Raw genomic sequence first — 17,253 nt, 5'->3', positions numbered from 1 at the left:
GAGTTGACATTGAATTATATATCAAGGATGCAGAAGATGATACTGAACTAACATTCCCTCCGTCATAACGACATGTAAAACAAATTGAGTCGATACGGCAAGTAAAACGAGCAAGGTGGCACAATTGTTAAGACCTGTGTATGATGTGATGTGCCAAATACAGAAAATAGCCATGTTACGCCATTGACTGTGAGATATATACATATATATATATATACACGCTTAATATATATATTTATATACATATATATATATATATACGCTTAATATATATATATATATATATATATATATATATATATATATATATATATATGAGATGGCCGGCGAAATGTTAATAAATTTGCTGTTGACTAATCTGTACGTGTCTTAACATTCAAAGAGCGAGGTGGGGTAGCGTATAGAACATTGGACTTCCTGTCGGGAGGAGAGCGGCCGAGACCATAGTCTGCCTTGTGTGATTTAAGTTTTCCGAGATTTTCCTAACTCGATGATCGCGAATGTCAGCATGGTTACTTTGCTGCCCTATGACGTCCATGGGAATTTTTCAGGAATTCCAGAATCGCACTTCAGCGAGAGGTTCTACTATCTTGAAAAACAGTTGATGAAGTGCGCTGACCAAAATTAGAATATATCTACTCGTATGTAGATTTCTCATCCGAAAACAAATATATCTCACTGAAAAGCTTGAAATCTTTATTTTTCAGTCTTACAGGGGGACCGCACCTACTATTTATCACCGATTTCGTCCAAATTCGTGTTATATGCAAGGCTTGGCCAGAAATGAAAGTGACGGAAACGGGAGTTCCAGATGGCCTAGCGTTTCGCAAAAAAAAAAAAAAAAAAAAAAAAAAAAAACCTCTTTTGGCGCGGGTCTGGCGAGACATGAGGTCTTTATGTTAGTTTAGTATCCAGGCAACGGTTGGTGCAGCGGAAAGAGTACAGAATAGTAATTCGGGAGTTGGAGGGTTGTGTTCCTACGCAGAAACTTTCTTTACTTTCAGTTTTTAAGTCACTTTAACGGAAAATGAATACAAATATCTCGTATTTATTAATATTTTCATAAAAGGCGTGAAAATGGAATGCAAAGGAAAATCTGGGATTGCAAATAAATTTCTGGGAAGGGATTCTGAGGCATGCGCGAGAGCTTCGTATGTAAAATTAGGTACTGTTGTTATTGTACAGATTCGGCGGTCTTTGGTTGACGCCCCTGCGGCGACTTCCGTGTTGATGATGATGACGACAACAGACACAACAAGTTCTGAGCGCAGAAAATCGCAGACCCGACCGGAAATCGAACCTAGGACCCCAAGAGAGTCAGCAACGCTAAGCACAATACCACGAAGTATCGTAAAAACAGGGGAAACAGTAATTTTCTCGGCATATTGCACACGTTGTAAACTCCGCTTCTTTACTATTACGTGGATGTTTAAAAGTTTCTATAGAAAAACAAACTTGGTTTACAATTATAAAAGGTCCTCTCTCATCGCACAGTTTGGCGGTAAACCATTGGCAGTGCATCAAAAAAATGTTCAAATGTCTGTGAAATCTTATGGGACTTAACTGCTAAGGTCATCAGTCCCTAAGCTTCGACACTACTTAACCTAAATTATCCTGAGGACAAACACACACACCCATGCCCGAAGGAGGACTCGAACCTCTGCCGGGACCGGCAGTGCATCATTTTACCAAATATTGGTGAGGATGTTTGGTGATGCACAATGGGATGTATTTTGGTGCAGTCTTCTTGGGATGTGATTTTTTTCTCTCTCTCGATGAGATAAGGTTAGTTTTGAAGCTTCTTGATAAAATACTTTTCCTTGACGATAAAAATAGACATCTCAAGGTTTCATTAGCTGCCGTCAGCTACTCGAAGGTCAAAGTGAAACTAGCAGAATGCGGAGTCAGAACACTTTAATTACAATTCCCTCTTGGAATGTTATTTACAGAGTCCTTCTGGACGCTGTAAGTGCAATCCTTTCGCGGAAATTTATTTGCAGTTCTAAATTTTCCTTTGCGTTTCCTTTTCGTGCATTTTATGAAAATATTAGTGAGCGCAGTATATTGATCATTATTTCAGTTTATTATTTTTGCAAGTAAAGTAAAACATCGGAAATTTAAAAAAATAATGCGCCTTGGGACTCGACCACACTACCCTCGGCTTACCGATCTGCACTTTTCTCACTGCACCAGTCGTTGCCTCAACGCTATGCTAACATAAATGACTGACTCATGTCTCCTCTTCCGACTCGCACCAAAACTTTTTTAAGTACTTGGCCATCTCGAGTTCCCAATTGTGTCACTTTTTTATTTCTGGCCAAGCCCTGTATATAGTACAAATCTGGACTAAACCGGTGATGGGGAGTTGGCGCGCTCCCCTTGTTAGCTCATAGGGGCGGGATGTGGAGAGGAAACGGTCGTGATCGGTGAAATAAATCGTTTCTGCCTTCAGCTACAATGTTTTTTAGAAACCGCAAAAAATCTCGGTTTGGATTTTTAGTCGGGGATCGGACCCCGTTTCACGGTGAACACGGACACAGCTTCTAAATCCGTGCGTCCCTTGCAGTTGCGTGGATGTGTAAGTTTAGCGGTGGTCAGGCAGCCGCCGCGGCGCGCCGGCTGTGAGAGGTGGCCTTGAGGCGCGCCCTGCTGACCTTCGCCTCGGAAGGCCGCCGACCCTTATTTCTAACGGATGTCGCCAGCGCCATTTCACTTTCTTCTCCTCCGTACTTGGTTCTCAGAAGACTGCTCACCTCAGACAACCGATGATGTGTTTGCAGTTCATTCGTGCTAGAATATCAGGCGTGACATATCGACTTTGAAACGCGCTAGTAAAAGCATCCTCTGACGAAGATAGAAAGACTTCTTTCGCCTCAGCTGGGCGGCTACCGGACTTGCCTATTACATAGAGAACCACGTAACGACTCTGTTAAACTTGGTGTATTTATATTTTTATGGGTTGTAAAAAATAAGTACGGACATCAAAAAGTAAGTTACACAACAAAATGCTGCAGTGTCTCCTGTGTTGCTAAGAAGAACTATGCAATGTTCCTTCTGATACGCATGCATTGTATAGTACTTCTCAACGACAGACGCACTGCAATATTGTATTTATTCGCCGATACTAGTCAGCGAGGCGGCCGCTGAGACCGAGTAGTTCTAGGCGCTTCAGTCCGGAATCACGCGACTGCTACGGTCGCAGGTTCGAATCTTGCCTCAGGCATGGATGTGTGTGATGTTCTTAGGTTAGTTAGGTTTAATTAGTTCAAAGTTTTAGGGGATTGATGACCTCAGATGTTAAGTCCCATAGTGCTCAGAGCCATTTGAACCAGGCAGCGACTGTCAATTAGAATGTCCTACTGCAGCCATCTGATCGGGATAATAGCCCAAATCGCTCGTGGTATTAAAAAAAAAAAAGTCCCCTAAATGTATGTATGTATGTTTGGGTTCTCGAGCAACAGTCCTTAATACATAAGGATGTTTCACCTTTTATATTAAAGGCGCCTTCAGTTGATTTTTTTTACGAAGTAATACAGTTTTCTATTTACGTATGATACTTATAGATTGGAAACAGTTCACACCATACATTTTACTTAAACAAAATGTTACTTACACTTACTTGTCTGTATTGTGGTCGCACTATCATAGCGCACAAGTTTCACCAGATCTTGTCAACCAAACATGAATTGCTAGCCTGCGAGTTATGCATGTACTGAAAGAATGTTAATGATACAGATTAACTCGTGTATTACGTACATATGGTCTAATATTCCAATGTCTTCGGTTTATATTCAGTTTCGTGTTACGGTTTAGTATAGCTTCCGTTACTTTGAACTAAATTCAAGTTAAGAAATTATTCTTGGCGTTGTGGTCCGTCTATGCAACTAAAAGAAAGGTTGCTTGTTTCGCGTCATTTATTTGTACTGACGGACCACATCCATAAGAATGTAAAACCGACTGAGGGTCGACCAGAAACATAAAATTGGAAGGAAAAAAATTAAATTTCGTTGTTTTCTTCACCAAATACTTCTATGTATAAAAAGTAGATATCTGTAAATGAAAAGTTGCGGAATTAATATGAGCTGAAGGAATAATAACGTATTAGGCCAAATTTACGGACGCCAGTGAGCAAACAGAAGCTAAAGCAATTAAAAAACTCACACCCATTAATTTTTAAATTACTATTATCATTCACTTCTAAAGTAATTCTCAATCTCAAAAGGTCAGTTTAAATTTGAAAACTTAATAAACCACGGAATAATGTAGATAGAGGGGTAAAAATTGACACACATGCTTAGAATGACATGGGGTTTTATTAGAACAAAAAAAACTGCGCATGACAATTTTTTATAAAAGGAGCTGTAACGAGAGAGAGAATCAGATGCACCAGCAGTCGCAGCATGTTGACGTTACCTGAAAAGGTGCTTTTAGTGAAGCTGTATTATCAGAATGGGGAATGTGCTAATGTGCTAGTTCAGCGTACGATCCTATCGCCATAGGAAGGGGATTCGCACGGGTCAAGGTCCGTTGACAAATGCAGCTGTGGCGATAATGATGTCGAAGTTTGAAGCCACGGGTTGTTTAGACAATAGACTCCGTAGTGGCCGACTGAGCACAAGTCGTAATGCCGCTGCGACAGTTCAAGAAGAAATGGAGACTGTAGCGGGTTCGTCTACGCACGTCGCACCGGCGTTCCATACACTACTGTTTGGTTGGCACTTAGGCGTACTCTCCGATGCTATCTGTGCAAAACCCATCGGCATCATGATCTGTTACCTGACGATTTAGTGAAGCGGAGGGCATTTGCGGTGTGGGCGTTTCAAAAGATGGCGGAAGATGACGATTGGTCGAGTAACGTGTTGTGGACCGATGAAGCTCATTTCACGGTCCGAGGGTCTGTCAACACCCACAACTGCAGAATTTGGGCTACCGAAAATCCTAGAACTGTCGTGGAAACTCCATTGCACGACGAGATAGTCACGGTATGGGTTGGATTTACCACATCTACCGTTTTGGGGCTTTTTTATTCGAGGAAATGTTTGGTTCCGGTTTTGTAACTGCTACCGTGACGAGTGAGAGGTACGCCGGTATGTTACAGAATCGCATCATCACCAGCCTGGCTGATAAACACCTGCTGGAACGTACAATGTTTATGCAGGATGGCGCTCCACCCCATATTGCTAGACGCGAGAAAGATCTCTTGCGCACGTCGTTTGGTGATGATCGTGTGCTCAGCCGCCACTCTCGTCATGCTTGGCCTCCCAGGTCCCCAGACCTCAGTCCGTGCGATTAATGGCATTGGGTTTACCTGAAGTCGCAAGTGTATCGTGATCGACCGACATCTCTAGGGATACTGAAAGACAACATCCGACGCCAATGCCTCACCATAACTCTGGACATGCTTTACAGTGCTGTTCACAACATTATTCCTCGACTACAGCTATTGTTAAGGAATGATGGTGGACATATTGAGCATTTCCTGTAAAGAACATCATCTTTGCTTTGTTATGCTGATTATTGCTATTCTGATCAGATGAAGCGCCATCTGTTGGACATATTTTCAACATTTGAATTTTTTGGTTCTAACCCCATGTCATTCCAAGCATGTGTGTCAATTTGTACCTCTCTATCTACATTATTCTGTGATTTCTTCAGTTTTCAAACTTATACTGACTTTTTGATCACCCGGCATATTGATACTGAGAAACAAGCAGTCTCGTCAGATTATACACTACTGGCCAATAAAATTGCTACACCAAGAAGATGACGTGCTACAGACGCGAAATTTAACCGACAGGAAGAAGATGTTGTGAAATGCAAATGATAAGCTTTTCAGAGCATTCACACAAGGTTGGGGCCGGTGGCGACACCTACAACGTGCTGACATGAGGCAAGTTTCCAACCGATTTCTCGTACACAAACAGCAGTTGACCGGCGTTGTCTGGTGAAACGTTGTTGCCATGCTTCGTGTAAGGAGGAGAAATGCGTACCATCACTTTTCCGACTTTGATAAAGGTCGGATTGTAGCCTATCACGATTGCGGTTTATCGTATCGCGACATTGCAGCTCGCGTTGGTCGAGATCCAATGACTGTTAGCAGAATATGGAATCGGTGGGTTCAGAAGGGTAATACGGAACGCCGTGCTGGATCCCAACATCCTCGTATCACTAGCAGTCGAGATGACAGACATCTTATCCGCACGGCTGAAACGGATCGTGCAGCCACGTCTCGATCCCTGAGTCAACAGATGGGGACGTTTGCAAGACAACAACCATCTGCACGAACAGTTCGACGACGTTTGCAGCAGCGTGGACTATCAGCTCGGAGACCGTGGCTGCGGTCGCCCTTGACGCTGCAACACACACAGGAACGCCTGCGATGGTGTACTCAACGACGAACCTGGGTGCACGAATGGCAAAACGTCATTTTGTCGGATGAATCCTGGTTCTGTTTACAGCACCATGATGGTCGCATCCGTGTTTGGCGACATCGCGGAAACGCACATTGGAAGCGTATATTTGTCATCGCCATACTGGCGTATTACCTGGCGTAATGGTATGGGTTGCCATTGGCTACACGTCTCGGTCGCCTCTTGTTCGCATTGACGGCACTTTGAACAGTGGACGTTACATTTCAGATGTGTTACGACCCGTGGCTCTACCCTTCATTCGATCCCTGCGAAACCCTACATTTCAGCAGGATAATGCACGACCGAATGTTGCAGGTCCTGTACGGGCCTTTCTGGATACAGAAAATATTCGACTGCTGTCCTGGCCAGCACACCAGATCTCTCACCAATTTAAAACGTCTGGTCAATGGTGGCCGAGCAACTGGCTGTCACAATACACCAATCACTACTCTTGATGAACTGTGATGTCGTGTTGAAGCTGCATGTGCAGCTGTACATGTACACGCCATCCAAGCTCTGTTTGACTCAATGCCCAGGCGTATCAAGGCCGTTATTGCGGCCAGAGGTGCTTGTTCTAGGTACTGATTTTTCAGGATCTATGCCCCCAAACTGCGTTAAAATGTAATCATATGTCAGTTCTAGTATATTATATTTCTCCAATGATTACCCGTTTATCACTGCATTTCTTCTTGGTGTAGCAGTTTTAGTGGCCAGTAGTTTAATAGTAATAACCTACCGCCTGTACACTCTGGCTATATACTTGAGCGGTGTCAACTTTACCACTACTTCTTCTCTAAGTGACGCCCATCTTTGTACAATTAATTGTTAGAAGCGCATCAGTTCCCGTTGCGTTTTCTTCCCCCCACTCCCCCCCTCCTCCATTACATTTGTAGCAACCGTAAGTTGGTTGCTGGATAAAGCAGTGTTTAACTCAAATGTACGATGACTCAAATGCAGATGACTGCAGAACGCCAGTTCTTTTGCAGGCTCAGTGACCTATATAGTTTACGATGTATGCCTTATGTGGTGACTGTCATTTAAATGCAATATTTTACATGTTGTCTTTTTGTTTTGAGGCTTCATTTTTTTCTGCAGCCACAATTATACAAGTAATATAGTTTATGTACTGTCTTTTGTGAATGATATAAAGGTCGTATTTAGAACATACGCGTTTTGCTTTATTTCAAAACATCTTCAATAGTCAGATGTTTTTGCTTCCTAAATCGTTTCTAAAGCTTTTCCACTCATAAGTGCATGAGCTTTAGAACATTGCACTTCACTGACACTGGATATATTTCTGTTTTCATATTGTGTAGATGCACTTACACCTCCTGTGCTTTTTTTTAATATTGCGATATGGTAAATACGATTTCGTCTTGCCTCAAAAGAAAATACACGAGGTGTAAGTGCGTCTACACAATATGTAAACAAAAACACACCCAGTGTCCGCGAAGTGCAATGTAGTAAAAATGGAGCACCTATGTATGGAAGAACGTTAAGAATGAAACAGGGAGCAAAAAAATCAGATCAAACAAAGCGAAACGCCTATCATCTAAATAAAACTTTTATTACAGTCACAAAAGGTGGAATGCAACCTACGTTATTTGTGGTGTTTTATATTTACAACGTTATATGAGTCGAGGAGGAAAAATGTTACTGCATCATTCAAAGCACGGAATGTACACGAACAACAGTTTTCTCTATGCGCTAGAAACTGGGTCGATTTCTGGTGCTGTCTAAGATTACTCCTTGAGGGAGACCGGGAACGAGGTTTGATAAGCCTACTGTAAGCAGCTACACTAAAAAGTAATAGTAACTACAGTTTCGAAGGAAGACGTAAATAGCTATGAATGATTTCCGCTGTAGCCGAGATCAATAAAGCACTGTAGTGCAGCGGTGCTCAGCGAGGAGGTAACCAACATGGAGCCTGGAGGTGGAAGATATTTTCATCACCAGTAATTTAGCAGCAGAGGAGGGGTAGGAGAGAAGTGGCTTCATGAAGTTGCTAATCATCGTGCAGTACACTAATGTCATGGGTAAAATTGCAAACTTGTCAAAAAAATGGCTCTGAGCACTATGGGACTCAACTGCTGAGGTCATCAGTCCCCTAGAACTTAGAACTAGTTAAACCTAACTAACCTAAGGACATCACAAACATCCATGCCCGAGGCAGGATTCGAACCTGCGACCGTAGCGGTCTTGCGGTTCCAGGCTGCAGCGCCTTTAACGGCACGGCCACTCCGGCCGGCTGCAAACTTGTCGACAGTGTATTTTGTAGTGTAGTCATCTAACGTTGTTGATGGCTATAGGCCCACCGGATGACAAGCTCATCGGCTATGTGCCGGTGCCGGGCTGCAGTCCCTTCCATCCATTTCTCTTATAGATATTTATAACAGTGAAACAATACTACGCAATACACACTCTCATTGCGTCATCTGCAACGAAGAGTAACACCTCTGACACTCACAATTCGCAATGGAAAGATTCAAATGGTGTGCGAATAAATACACCCTTTGTGAAAAAAAAAAGTTTCAAACGGCTGTAAACACTATGGGACTTAACATCTGAGGTCATCAGTCCCCTAGAACTTAGAACTACTTAAACCTAACTAACCAGAAGGCCGGAGTGGCCGAACGGTTCTAGGCGCTACAGTCTGGAACCGTGCGACCGCTACGGTTGCAGGTTCGAATCCTGCCTCGGGCATGGATGTGTGTGATGTCCTTAGGTTAGTTAGGTTTAAGTAGTTCTAAGTTCTAGGGGACTGATGACCTGAGAAGTCCCATAGTGCTCAGAGCCATTTGAACCTAACTAACCTAAGGACATCAACACATCCATGCCCAAGGCAGGATTCGAACCTTGGACCGTAGCAGTCGCGCGGCTCCGGACTGAAGCGCCTAGAACCGCTCGGCCTCAGCAGCCGGCACACCGTTTGTGATTTCGCATGCTAAAGCCCTAGGGAACGTCCCAGGCAGTAACAATATGGTGTATGCCTCCCATTCAATGGCCTCTCATATAAAGAACGAAGTGACATGGCGTCGTTCCCTAGGCCTGATTGCATTTGTGTAACGTTAAGGGATGTATGCAACATAGCGCCGTGCTTAGAGATGCAGCTTTACTTCAGAGAATGTGAATAAGATTCAGATACAGCCTGCTCGGTTTTGAGATCGTGTACGTGACTGTTGGCAGTCTTCCTCTCACGACTGGGAAAATTCCACCCCATTTTTATCATTTTTGTCTCTGGAACACACAATGCGGATTTTATAGATAAATAATTTACATTTCTTCCGTCACCAGCTTCGTTTTAGTTGCGAGGATAAATCTACGCATCCTGAGTCGAATGGCATATCGGTTTTCGTGGTTAGGGCGAGGTCTCCTCATTGCTCTTAAGAAACCGCCAAATGAGGAAGGATGAGAATGACCCTGTCATACAATTAGTATCCCTGAGACAATGGTTTGTGGACAACAGTATTCCTGAAATGTACTCCCCTGTCCCGAGTCCCTACCAGAACCCTAAGGAACACCTTTGAGATTATTTGGGACGTCTACTTCGCTCCAGACCTCATCTTCTTTCGGCTCTTGAGGAAGAATGGGCATCCATCCCTCCACAGACATTCAGACACCTAATTGAAGGTGCCCACAGCAGACTTCAAGCTGTCATAAGGGCGAAAGGTGAAAACACCCCATATTAATATCCATTAGGAGGTGTCCGGATACTTTTGTTCAGATTGTTTATATGCTCGATGCATGGAGAATGGTCGTCTGGACCGATAAGCCGCAGTACTCCTCGCTATACGCCGATGTTAGGGTACGACTACGTCGGAATCCACACGAGGTGATGAATCCTGGTTGCCAACAAGGTATCGTTCAGGCAGACAGCTAGTTCAAGTGTTCTAGTGGGGTGATCTTTAAAAAAGATGAAATGGGGATGCTGATGCGTGCGACCTTGTCTCTCGCCAACGATGGATACTGGGCCAACCGCCCGATGATATACACCCGTTTGCTCTCTTACTGCACACCAAAGCGACTGTACCAGCGGGCTGAAATAGCACCCCCATCACTCGAGAATGGTTTAAGCGACGCTTTACGGACATTAAGGTGCTAGCGTGGAATCCAAGTCATCTTAACTCAGTCGTAGTTAGCACATCTCACAGTTTCAAACGAATAATCGCACCTTCGATTCAGCTCCGAACGTACTCCGTGATTTGTGTGACGGTCGTCAAGAATCAAGATGGCTTCGCAACACTTTCAGTGTCCCGTGAAATCCATTCCGCAAGATGCTGCCGCCGACAATAAGCCGAAAGACGATGCTAAACCAGTATGTAGGTGTCGCTAAATAAAATGACTGGGGTCTAGGCTTCCCTGAAAAAAAGACCGGGCGAGACACCATCACGGAGACGGCAACATTACAGGAGAGGGAAATCCAACGATGCGTCCTTAAAAATTAGCTTCAAGTTATATTTAGTGCTTGAGAATTAAACTGATGGTAGCACAAATGGTGTTCAAGTATTAAAATATACACTCATGTTCAGAAAAAAAACACAGGACACCTTGAAGACAAGAGATAGTCCGTTCATATTCACAGGACATGTACAGTAGTATGTTCTGCAGAAATGATTAGCATTTTAGTCACCTCGGTTCAGCATGTGTCCTGTTGCCTAATAGGGACAGGGTCCGCCATGGACCCTGGTAACTTGTTCCATGCGTGATGGCGTCGACACATATAAGGAACGAATGGCATCGTGTAGTATAGCCATCGATCCTTCATTCATCTGGTTCCAAAGTTCGTCCGTGAGGTGGATTGTGTCACAGCACTGCGCCCGTCGTTTCACCGTATCCCACACATTTTCGATTGGCGACAAGTATGGTGATCTGGCGGGCCAAGGCGAAAGGCTGACATCCTGTGACACTAAAAAGGCACGTGTTCGTGCAACACCGCGAGGCAGTGCTATTTCTTGCTGAAAAATGGCGTCTGGGGTGTTGTGTAGAAGGGTATGGTTACGGGTCACAGGATGTCATTCACGTAGGTCACACTGGTCACTATGCCCTGCATACTGTGATTCGTGGTTATACCTAATAGCATCCCACACCAGAAGGCCTCTAGTTGGCGCTGTATGTCTTACGCGAACGCAGTCACTGTGATACCGCTCCCCCTCTCTGCGGCGAACTAAAATGCGGCCATCATTTTCAAACAAACGGAACCTACATTCGTCCGGAAACACTATCTGATGACATTCCCGTCCCCAGTGACGTCGTCCCATACACTATAGCTGCCTAGCATGTTTCTGCACATTCGTCAAAGGTAGGTGGAGAAGTGGACGAAGCGCACGTTACCCACGCCGTAATAAACGGCGAATGACTGTCACCGCGGATAGTGCACGGTGTGTTCCAGTGTTGGCGCCAGAGCTGAGGTGGACGCAGATCTGTCCTGCAATGCCATTCGGATGAAGTGTTGATCTTCTCGGGGGGTGGTGTGGGTGGTGCTACCTCACCCATCTCGTCGTCTTCTACGGCCTTCCGTGAACCATTCGGCACACTCCCGTTGCACTGCCGAAATACTTTCTCCCATACGAGCAGTAATTTCCTGGATGGATGCATCACATTCTCTCATGCCAATAATGCGCCCTCTTTCAAACTCACTCATTTGACGGTACAGTTCGCGCATGCGTCTGCGAGGCATCCTGCACGTCTGCTCAAGTCACACTAATCCATCACATTTACATCGACAACGAGAGCCACAGTCACATTTTACAGGTAGGTGGTGTTGCCCCGCGATACGGATGCTGAGCTTGAACCCGAGGGCCAACATGGTTCAAATGCTAACCATTTCTGCAGAACGTGCTACACTACTGGCCATTAAAATGCAGATGATAAACGGGTATTCATTGGACAAATATATTATACTAGAACTGACATGTGATTACATTTTCATGCAATTTGGGTGCATAGATCCTGAGAAATTATTACCCAGAACAACCACCTCTGGCCGCAATAACGGCCTTGATACGCCTGGGCATTGAGTCAAACAGAGCTTGGATGGCGTGTACAGGTACAGCTGCCCATGCAGCTTGAACACGATACCACAGTTCATCTAGAGTAGTGACTGCCGTATTGTAACGAACCAGTTGCTCGGCCACCATTGACCAGACGTTTTCAGTTGATGAGAGATCTGGAGAATGTGCTGGTCAGGGCAGCAGTCGAACATTTTCTGTATCCAGAAAGGCCCGCTCAAGACCTGCAACATACGGTCGTGCATTATCGTGCTGAAATGTAGGGTTTTGCAGGGATCGAATGAAGGGTAGAGCCACGGGTCGTAACACATCTGAAATCTAACGCTCACTGTTCAAAATGCCGTCAATGTGAACAAGAGCTGACCGAGAAGTGTAACCAATGGCACCCCATACCATCACGCCCAGTGATACGCCAGTATGGCGATGACGAATACACGCTTCCAATGTGCGTTCACCGCGATGTCGCCAAACACGGATGCGACCAGCATGATGCCGTAAACAGAACCTGGATTCATCCGAAAAACTGAAGTTTTACCATTCGTGCACCCAGATTCGTCGTTGAGTACACCATGGCAGGCGCTCCTGTCTGTGATGCAGCGTCAAGGGTAACCGCAGCCGTGGTCTCCGAGCTGATACTCCATGCTGCTGCAAACGTCGTCGAACTGTTCGTGCAGATGGTTGTTGTCTTGTAAACTTCCCCATCTGTTGACTCAGGGATCGAGACGTGGCTGCACGATCCGTTACAGCCATGTGGATAAGATGCCAAGATGCCTGTCACCTCGACTGCTAGTGATACGAGGCCGTTGGGATCCAGCACGGCGTTCCGTATTACCCTCCTGAACCCACCTATTCCATATTCTGCTAACAGTCATTGGATCTCGACCAACGCGAGCAGCAAAGTCGCGATACGGTAAACCGCAATCGCGATAGGCTACAATCCGACCTTTATCAAAGTCGGAAAAGTGATGGTACGCATTTCTCCTCCTTACGCGAGGCATCACAACAACGTTTCACCAGGCAACGCCGGTCAACTGCTGTTTGTGTATGAGAAATCTGTTGGAAACCTTCCTCATGTCAGCACGTTGTAGGTGTCGCCACCGGCGCCAACGTAGTGTGAATGCTCTGATAAGCTTATCATTTGCATATCACAGCATCTTCTTCCTGTCGGTTAAATTTCGCGTCTGTAGCACTTCATCTTCGTGGTGTAGCAATTTTAATGGCTAGTAGTGTAATATACATGTCCTGTGACTATGAAAATCCTACCTCTAGTCGTTCAAGGTGTTATGTTTTTTTCTGAACATAAGTGTATTTGTGCTCACTAGCCCACAACTTATGCTCTAGTTGTTAGCGAAGGTGCCTTCAGATTTTCTCCGCTCGGGGAGTGGGTGTTTGTGTAGTCGTAATCGTTTTGTCTCTTCTTCAACGACGAACATGTTGCTGGACAGGTGCGAAATAGAAAAACTAGCATCAGGTGACCAGCAACCTCAACTGCAGTACCACGGCCAATAATCCCGTACGATCATTGTATTTCATTCTTGTGGTCACTATAAATTGACAGCTCTTTTGCAGATACAAAGCAAAATAGTCGTTTAAACAACCATAGTACACTGTGGAATTTAGAGTGCATTCTCCCTCTCCTATTATGTAATGTTACAGAATAGAGACGGCGAAAAAAAACAAAAAAACTGTTACCCTATTGCAACTAAACCTCATCAAATTTATGTCGTATCGATGTGTTTCCCTGAGACTTATGTCGCATTCTCATGAGATGAGAAGGTATTTGACTCATTGTGTCACTCCGACATGGCCAGAGAATTGTTTTCTGTTTTACGTTTGTGTTTTTATGGAGACGTCTGAGCATATGTCACTGGTGATAAAGAAAAAAAATCGAGGGAAAGTAATACAAAGTAGTTTAATAAGCGCTACTGCCGTAAGTTACCACGTAAGTTTGTTTATCCCTCTGAGAGCGATTCACTATTTTATAGGGGTTCTACTAAGAGATAACGACTATACCCTTTCGCAAAGATTTTGTGTGTACAGAATTCAGTTGAAATAATTTACAGCATTCTGACAAGAACTGGTGTATGTCTTTGTGGAATAACATCGTTGCGAATTAAAAGCAAGGATTCTACTAAAATTTCATTTTGCACAAATATGCAGTAAATTCATCCTGTTTCTTTGTATGTATTACTCAAATGGGCATCCCTTCAACTGAAAGCCTCTTGTATAAAGGGGGAGACCAGGCGCGCCATTCCGCCAATGTCGGCGAGGTTCAAAGTAAAGCTGATGGAACTTTCAGTAGTGAAGATAATATTTTTATAAGTGCAGGAACAGGCAAGCTTATTTTAGAAAGTTTTTGTTATTACGTTCTTTTACTGTATTGTTTATGGATTACTGGTTGAACTCTGACATATTCTAGACCCATCTGGTCTCCTGTGATCAAATATCAAGTGATTTACAAAAACCAGTAATTTGCCAGTTAGTTAGTTAGAGAGAGAGAGAGAGAGAGAGAGAGAGAGAGAGGAGGGGGGGCGAGGGACGGAAGGAGAGAGGGGGGGTATTAACGATGTTTGTATGTATATGTGTGTGCGTGTGTGTGTGTGTGTGTGTGTGTGAGAGAGAGAGATAGAGAGAGAGAGATACATTTTGTAAGAAAATACTAAGAAAAAATCATACGGTCTTCACCGAGAAAGAAGCCACGTAGTGATCGGTAGTAGGCATGTACATTGAGCAGATAACCACGGTTTTCACGTACAATGACGTTTGGCAGCGGATCAGAATTCATCTCTCGGAACTAACAGAAGTAAAATATGAGTTCTGTATTTTTTATTTATAGACTTAATCTGATCTTAAATGATTCTTGGAAAGTGGCAGTTCATCCCGATGTTTTTCAGAAACGGATACCTGATGATCTACATAGTTACTTTAACAGGAGCAAATTTTGGGTACACTCGATTAGTATGTTGACGCTCCCCGAAATGGGTGGGGATGCAACGTTTTCTCTTTCAATACAACACAGGAGAATTATAATCATCTACAAGTGAAGATGTGGATCTTCGTCATATTTCAGTTACATTTTTACTGATAAGTGTACACCTGCACCAGAACATGATAACTGACTGTTTAACCTGGGAACAAATAGACCTAGGTCACCTAAAGCGCAGCGCACGCCGTGCTAATTTAAGCAGCCTCGACGAGAGGTAATGGACGGGCTTGTCGGATTGTCAAGCGCTGGCATCATTAGCATTTATCCACAGTTGATGAATGACTCTGGAACCACTAACTGATGACAGGTCGGTGGCCATCAATCAGTATGAAGGACTTCTGAGCTTCGCACGCTTTATAACGAACAGTAAATCGCTATTTGTGACGCAGCTAATATCATTTCATTCATCGTAAATTCTTGTAGTTGCCCTGTACATGGATGGTTGCGGCCTTAACAATGGCGTAAACAACACCGTCAGTTGTGACCGTGCTGGGTACTACAACACAGTAAGTTAATCATAGAACACGCGAAATAATGAAATGAATTACCTTCCCTGTATCAACTGAACTCAGGACTCATCTGACTAGGCTACTGTTTTCCAGCCGTCTAGAGTCCTATCGATATGGTCACGAGCCCAGGAGACGCGCTGAAGGCAATTTCGTGGTGTTAGAAAATCTACCCGCGTCGGACGTCTGCTCCAAGAGGGGATAATTAACGCCAAATTTTACCGCACTGTCCTAACGGATACGTTCCTCGTACGTCTCACATTGATTTATGTGGTTACTTCAAGCAGTGTTACCTGTCTGTTAGCACTGACAAGCTGCTCTCGGTCGTTAAGTGAAGGCCTTTGGCCACGGCATTATTTTTGGTGAGAGGTAACGCCTGAAATTTGGTATTCTCGGCACACTCTTGACGCTGGTGATCTCGGAATATTGAATTTTCGAAACGGAATTTCCCATGTGTCTAGCGTTGAAAGTCGTAATTCCCTTCGTGAGGCCCTAATCACGTCGGACATATTTTCACACAAATCATCTGAGTACAAATGACAGCGCCGCCAGTGCACTGCCCTTTTATTCCACGGAATTTTCGGGAAACGTGCGATTACACGATAAATACCGCTGTAAATTTACACTGCAAGACGTAGACACGTTGGTTATGACACTATCGTGCTGTGAAGGACCTGTGGTGGTTTCAGAAGGATTGCGTCAGATTTATTATTGATCGTATGAAGTCGTCCAGGTTCATATCTTCCCCACCAGGCATTTACCAGAAGAAAATTCGCGCTCTAATTGCGTTACGGTGGTTTGAAGCAGCTGACGTGTCACCTTCATATCCGTCCGACCTATGGAACACGTCTGCGGCGTCATCCAACCATTCAGCACGAGAATGGGAGCGCACAGAAACGCGCCTTCCAACTCAGGAGCTCTGAGATACAAGAAGCACACTCTGCAGCCTCGTGCTACTACTCTGCCTCCATGAGATATGAGGCGACAATCATTGAACTATAAGAAAAAAAGTAAATTAATTACAAGCTACGGCGTGCACACACTTTATTCAATATGTAAACGTCACTACAGATATTCGGATTTAGGTTATGAGATGTTTGATATGCCTCGGCGCTGATGTGGTGCAGACGCAAAGCGAAATTCTGCGTGACCCGCTGAAGTGTCGCGACGTCGGTGCTGTCGATGACCTCCTGAACGACTGTTTTATCTCAGCAATGGTTTTGTGTTTATTGCTGTACACCTCGTCTTTAATATAGCCCCACAAAAAGAAGTCGCATGTGTTCAGATCCGGAGAATATGTCGGCCAATCGAGGCCCATGCCAGTGGCCTCTGGGTACCCCAGG

This window comes from Schistocerca americana, chromosome X, assembly GCF_021461395.2.
Source record: "Schistocerca americana isolate TAMUIC-IGC-003095 chromosome X, iqSchAmer2.1, whole genome shotgun sequence".
NCBI classification, from domain to species: domain Eukaryota; kingdom Metazoa; phylum Arthropoda; class Insecta; order Orthoptera; family Acrididae; genus Schistocerca; species Schistocerca americana.
This window is presented reverse-complemented; position numbering follows the sequence as displayed.